Source organism: Conger conger, chromosome 16 (assembly GCF_963514075.1).
Source record: "Conger conger chromosome 16, fConCon1.1, whole genome shotgun sequence".
NCBI classification, from domain to species: Eukaryota; Metazoa; Chordata; class Actinopteri; order Anguilliformes; family Congridae; genus Conger; species Conger conger.
This window is the reverse complement of record NC_083775.1, coordinates 910,241-917,070: the sequence shown is the minus strand read 5'-3', so window position 1 is coordinate 917,070 and position 6,830 is coordinate 910,241. Positions and strand designations below refer to the sequence as shown.

The window sequence follows — 6,830 nt, the reverse complement described above, 5'->3', positions numbered from 1 at the left end:
GGCGGTGTTAAATTTAATTCTGATTGATTGATTGATTGATTGATTGAAAGCGGCCGCAGAGGAGAGCTGTGCGGTGTTCCCGGCGTCGATGAGCTCGTCAGACCAGAGAGGAGTCTGGGACGGGAGCGATGAATGATTGAGCACATCTGGCAACCTGCTCATTCAGAAACCCTGCTCTGTGGGTTTTACTCAGTGCAGTTATCCAGCCCCCTCAGTAACCCTGCTCTGTGGGTTTTACTCAGTGCAGTTATCCAGCTAACTCAGTAACCCTGCTCTGTGGGTTTTACTCAGTGCAGTTATCCAGCTAACTCAGTAATCCTGCTCTGTGGGTTTTACTCAGTGCAGTTATCCAGCTAACTCAGTAATCCTGCTCTGTGGGTTTTACTCAGTGCAGTTATCCAGCTAACTCAGTAATCCTGCTCTGTGGGTTTTACTCAGTGCAGTTATCCAGCTAACTCAGTAACCCTGCTCTGTGGGTTTTACTCAGTGCAGTTATCCAGCCCCCTCAGTAACCCTGCTCTGTGGGTTTTACTCAGTGCAGTTATCCAGCTAACTCAGTAATCCTGCTTTGTGGGTTTCACTCAGTGCAGTTATCCAGCTAACTCAGTAAGCCTGCTCTGTGGGTTTTACTCAGTGCAGTTATCCAGCTAACTCAGTAATCCTGCTCTGTGGGTTTTACTCAGTGCAGTTATCCAGCCCCCTCAGTAGCCCTGCTCTGTGGGTTTTACTCAGTGCAGTTATCCAGCTAACTCAGTAATCCTGCTCTGTGGGTTTTACTCAGTGCTCTGGGCCCAGTAGAGAGCCGCGCTCTGGCGCTCCTCAGGCACTGAGGACCTCCTTGAATCACACGAGTCCGTCCTTTTAATTAGACGGTGGTGGGACGTAATGGCGCATTAATGAAATTTCTGCGCCGGGCAATGAGCTGTAGAGGAAACAGGACTAAAGCACAAATCAATTCAGACTAATGTAATTACTCCTAATTACCTCCTAATTACCCTCCAGAGCGTCTCGTCTGGAGAGCACGGACGGGAGGGAAGTACCATTTCAGCCCAAAGAGGCCAAACCGTCTGTCCCTCACCTCAGCCCACACTATGCATTATTCGTATCACTATCTATTTTAGATTCTGTGTTCTAATGAAGAAATATTTTCAATGACATTTTTTATGAATAAACATATTCTATGCACTCATCATACAATCTTTTCAGATTTAGGGAACATATTTTTATAGAGATTTGGATCCAGCTAGAGCCAAAATGGTAGCTCATCTAAGCACATGCTTGCGCCAGAGCCAAGATGGCTGCTCATATAAACACATGCTTACGCCAGAGCCAAGATGGCAGCCCATATAAACACATGCTTGTGCCAGAGCCAAGATGGCAGCTCCAATAAACACATGCTTGCACCAGAGCCAAGATGGCAGCTCCAATAAACACATGCTTGCACGAGGGCCAGTAAAATGGGCCTATAAACTGTGATTAACACCGCAGGCACTAATTTAATGGAATTGGCAGCCTATGAAAGTGGGCTGGGAGGGAGGGAGGGAGGGAGGGAGGGAGTGGAGAAGGAAGAGGGAGGGGGGACTCCTCTCCTCCCTCCATCCAGCTCTCCCATCTCATCTGCTCTCATTCTCTCCAGATGAGATGCTCTGCTGTTCTGCTGCTCCGCTGTTCCGCTGTTCTGCTGCTCTGCTGCTCCGCTGTTCTGCTGCTCTGCTGCTCCGCTGTTCTGCTGCTCTGCTGCTCGAGGTGACGAGAGGGCGCGGCTCACAGCACACTCCACACGCCCCTCTTTAAACACCGCAGCGCAGGGCACAGCTGGAGATCCCCGTCCCCGTGACGTAGCGGCTGAATCATCCGCTCAGCCCAGCCCACGGCGCCCGGGCTGAGAGAGAGACAGCCCCCTGCCATGCTCCATTCTGACTCGAAAAAACGCACCTGAAAATAAATCCATTAAAACCCTCAGAGGGGATATGTGGTTTCAGGGCTCAGGCCTGGAATCACATTTTACCATTCAGGAGGAGGGCCCAGAAAGGGGCCGAGAGGCACGCCTCTCCATTAATCTGAGAAACACAGTTGGCAGCTGCTCTCATACATTCACCGCTGTTCCATTAAGATGATGAATGTCAGGAGAACTATTAATGCCTCCAGATTTCAGATTGTTTCCCCCATAAGCCTCTCAATATGCTGGAGATCCAGCTCTCCCTCCAGCCCTCCCCAGCACACACTGCCAGTCCCCAGCTTCCCCTGCAGGGAACACACAGCGGATTGGAGCGTAATGGTGAGGGAAACAGGCTCGTAACCTGAAGATTCCCAGTTCGGTCACTGCCATTGAACCATTAAACATGGTACTTTATCTGAATCACTTCAGCAAATCCAACTGTATATACATAAAAACTGAAAAACAATGCAAGTCACTTTTCATTAGAACATCTGCAAAATTCTTGCGATGGTTCCAGGAGAAACTAACCCAACCTGAATGTACTGTATGCCCAGGGCAGGTGGGGTACATTCCCCAGGCAGGTGGTTGGCATTTTTATATAGCGCCTTTATCCAAAGCGCTGTACAATTGATGCTTCTCATTCACCCATTCATAACACACTCACACACCGACAGCGATTGGCTGCCATGCAAGGCACCGACCAGCTCATCAGGAGCAAATGGGGGTTAGGTGTCTTGCTCAGGGACACTTCGACACAGCCCGGGCAAGGGATCGAACCGGCAACCCTCCGACTACCAGACGACTGCTCTTACTGCCTGAGCCAATGAGACGACTGCTCTTACTGCCTGAGCCATGTCACCCCCCAGGTGCATGTATGGGGGAGGCGGGTCCAGGAGAAACTAACCCAACCTGAGCATATTGTATGCCCAGGGCAGGTGGGGTACATTCCCCGGGCATGTGGGGTACATTCCCCGGGCATGTGGGGTACATTCCCCGGGCATGTGGGGTACATTCCCCGGGCATGTGGGGTACATTCCCCGGGCATGTGGGGTACATTCCCCGGGCATGTGGGGTACATTCCCCGGGCATGTGGGGTACATTCCCCGGGCAGGTGGGGTACACTCCCTGGGCATGTGCATGTATGGGGGAGGCGGGTCCAGGCAGGTGTCAGAGGTCCAGAGTCACTGTCCCGTGATTCAGTTCCGTGATTGTTTTGTATAGCGTGTGTTTGCAGAGATTTGGGGCCTGAATCCCCAGGTCTGAGGCCATGACACCACCTCCATGCATCTTCAGCGAGAGGCGGTTCATTGGGTCCGCAGGGCTGCAGGCATAGCTGGCCGGGGCAAGCCCGCATTATTACGCCCACGAGCGGGCAGCTGCGGGAGGCGGGAGAGACGGCGGGCGATCTCCACACACGCTGCGCGGCTCCAGGGGGAGCAGAGCTTCCCACACGGGCTCGGATTGAGTTTTCCGCCCCGAATCCCGGATGCCTCCCGTCCCAGAAGCCCGGAACGCGGTCGCTGGCGGGGGAGACCGGGCGCCCGGGAGACGAGGGAGAGGCAAGCGGCGGATTTAAAACGCACGGAGGCAGCTGTCACTGGCCAATAGACAGGGCCTGAAGATAATTGGGCTGGGAAGCGGGAGGGCAGCCAATCGGGAGCTGCGTGTCGGGGCTGCGGCTGAAGCCTCATCCACCTGTCACAGCGCGCTTCAGAGACACCCTGACATCAGCGCTACCGACGGGAGAGACGTCTCCGCAGGCCCGCTCTCCGAGTGTCCGCCTCGCTGTGAGCCCCTGCCAGAACACATCACCCCCCTCCCCCCCACCCGCCCACCCGCCCGGGATCAAACCACAGCTCCAGAGGAGACCTCCTCTCCACACCGTCTATTTATACCGGGATATCTTCCTGCCACACAGTCCGGGGAACAGCACAGCATTTCATTCACAATATTATTGATGTTACATTTAACAGCATTTCATTACAATATTATTGATGTTACATTTAACAGCATTTCATTACAATATTATTGATGTTACATTTAACAGCGTATAATAGTCATGAGACAAACAAAAGTAATAAATGAAACAAAAGTGGAAAATAATCAAGTGAAATATTAATTTGCAAAAGTAACATCTCATTCACCACCCAGCTGTCTGTGACGCGCTGTTAAATGTAAAATAACATCACAGACAAGCGCACATATTCAGCAGAGACGTGAAGGAGTGGATTCACAACATCAGTCAGTCACAGTGCATTTGTGTCCCACATTTCTGCAGCTCACTGGGCGTCACATAAAATGAGAGAATGACAGCAACATCATCCAGGAAATAAAGAGATAAGATTAAAAGCAATAAAATGCATTTGCCCAGTCCAAAGTAAATCTTGGGGACATGAACCCCAACAATAAAATTCTGAATAAGTAAATCATTTAAAAAATGTGAATTACAATAACAAATCAAATGAGAAACTAATCAGCTTGCGTGATTAAGTAAATGCAATGTTAAAAAGGTGTTTTAAGCAATACATATATCATACATTTATATATGCTTTAAGATGCAAATACTTTCTAAAGCTGGAATGTGTATCTCTCGTGTTCAGAGCGAGGCAGGGGGAGACTGGATCATGGTGTGCGTGTTGAGAGGAGGAAGCAGGCACCACAGAGGGTGAACAGGAAGTGAAACCCGACTTTCTTCTTTGTTGTTTGTGATGGAGGCACGAGAGGCAGCAGCCTCACAGTCCTCGTGTTGTTGTGTGTCTGTATTTCCTGCATGACGGTAATCGCAAAACATATTAAACATGTTGACTTAAAGCATTTCCGAATGTCATCATCCTGTAATGGATATGGTCTGCTTTTATTTTTTTGTGTTCAGGAGGGCAGGAGAGGGAGGAGGAGCAGGTGTGTTCAGGAGGAGGAGCAGGTGTGTTCAGGAGGAGGAGCAGGTGTGAGAGGGAGGAGGAGCAGGTGTGTTCAGGAGGAGGAGCAGGTGTGTGAGGGAGGAGGAGGAGGAGCAGGTGTGTTCAGGAGGAGGAGCAGGTGTGTGAGGGAGGAGGAGCAGGTGTGTGAGGGAGGTAATGGCAACTGTCTCAGTGTCAACATTAATGGGCACAGAATTGGGGAAATTATCACCTGGATTTGGGGTTCGAATCGGCCTTGATGTTGTTGGCAATCATCTCACAATTTAAGCCCAAACTCTGCCTCTGTAAAGAATGAAATGATTAGATTACAAAAAGTATTTTTCTCCAGTCACAGGGAGTAGTGTGTTCTCCCTCATAGCCACCGCATATCAAATGAGCAGCAACTCCATCACATTCCCCTCCCCCACCCCCACCTCTATCACATCCCCCTCCTGCCCCCCACCTCCACCCCCACCTCCATCACGTCCCCCTCCTGCCCCCCACCCCCACCCTCAACTCCATCACGTCCCCCTCCTGCCCCCCACCCCCACCCCCACCTCCATCACGTCCCCATGAAGCTACGTTGGACAGCAAACTCCAAACTCTTCAGTAAATAGTAGCTGTGCATAAACTAGCCTAGCCCACGCCTAGCAATGCATCGTGAAGCCCTGCAGCACTGTACTTCAATTATTCATTCCAGTATATTCTCATGCTTTCTAAACTTCAGAAAGCTGTCGTGTTGGAAATGGAGAAAAAGTAAAAACAGCTCTTGTGTGTAGAGATATCTCAGCGAGAGTGGGTGGCAGTCTCACAAAGTAATGTATACTTTCTGGCATCTAGAATTATTTTCTGGAGGAAGAGAAGTGAGACAAAGTTAAAACACGAAGCACCTTGGACAGCACTCTGCAGACTGCATTATGCAGCGCTGTACACATCGTCAACCTCACCGCATCGTCCTACATATGACAGTATTAGCTGAAATATTCAAATGAATATTACCATAGCCTAATAATGTAGGTCTATGCAGGCCCTGGGTCATCACACAACGTGGGTAGTTTCTGTAGCTTATATCATGTTACCCAGCACAATTGTGCTCTATTACTGAACTCACAGGTGTGTTCAGAGCATATGAATGGCTCTCTGTTGCTTCTGTCAAAGAGGAAAAACATTGATTTAATTGCTTGATTCTGGCTGGAATCCAAAATGACTAAGCGGGTCAACTGATAATGATTACACACATACATAAACACACACACACACACACACACACACACACATAGTCACACACACACACACTGACACACTGACACACACATTCACACACACACACACACCCAGTGGGTGGGGTCGACACAGGCAGCCTTTCAGAATCACAGGAAGTAGACAGTGAGTCACAGGAAGTAGACAGTGAGTCACAGGAAGTAGACAGTGAGTCACAGGAAGTAGACAGTGAGTCACAGGAAGTAGACAGTGAGTCACAGGAAGTAGACAGCGAGTCACAGGAAGTAGACAGTGAGTCACAGGAAGTAGACAGTGAGTCACAGGAAGTAGACAGTGAGTCACAGGAAGTAGACCGTGAGTTACAGGAAATAGACACAAGTGTTCTCTCGACCTCAGTAAGGATGGAAAGCACAGGCACTAAATGGTATGCTGATCAACCAGAGGTGCCGGTGTCGAGTCAGTTAAACACATTACCGTCCCGGTCCTCATGAGTCAGTTAAACACATTACTGTCCTGGTCCTCACGAGTCAGTTAAACACATTACTGTCCTGGTACTCATGAGTCAGTTAAACACATTACTGTCCTGGTCCTCACGAGTCAGTTAAACACATTACTGTCCTGGTACTCATGAGTCAGTTAAACACATTACTGTCCTGGTCCTCATGAGTCAGTTAAACACATTACTGTCCTGGTCCTCATGAGTCAGTTAAACACATTACTGTCCTGGTCCTCATGAGTGAGTTAAACACATTACTGTCCTGGTCCTCATGAGT

General features: G+C 49.6%; 1 long non-coding RNA gene across 1 annotated transcript in view; it reads right to left on the bottom strand.

Annotated features, from left to right (window-relative positions):
- Window positions 1-4,310: 4,310 nt before the first annotated feature.
- The window catches only part of LOC133113997 (uncharacterized), a 13,996-nt gene continuing 11,476 nt past the window's right edge, over window positions 4,311-6,830 (bottom strand). The window contains exons 2-3 of the long non-coding RNA XR_009705526.1: window positions 5,069-5,139; window positions 4,311-4,705 (exon numbers count right to left, since the gene is read on the bottom strand). This is a non-coding gene — a long non-coding RNA (uncharacterized LOC133113997). The remainder of the gene's footprint in view (window positions 4,706-5,068; window positions 5,140-6,830) is intronic.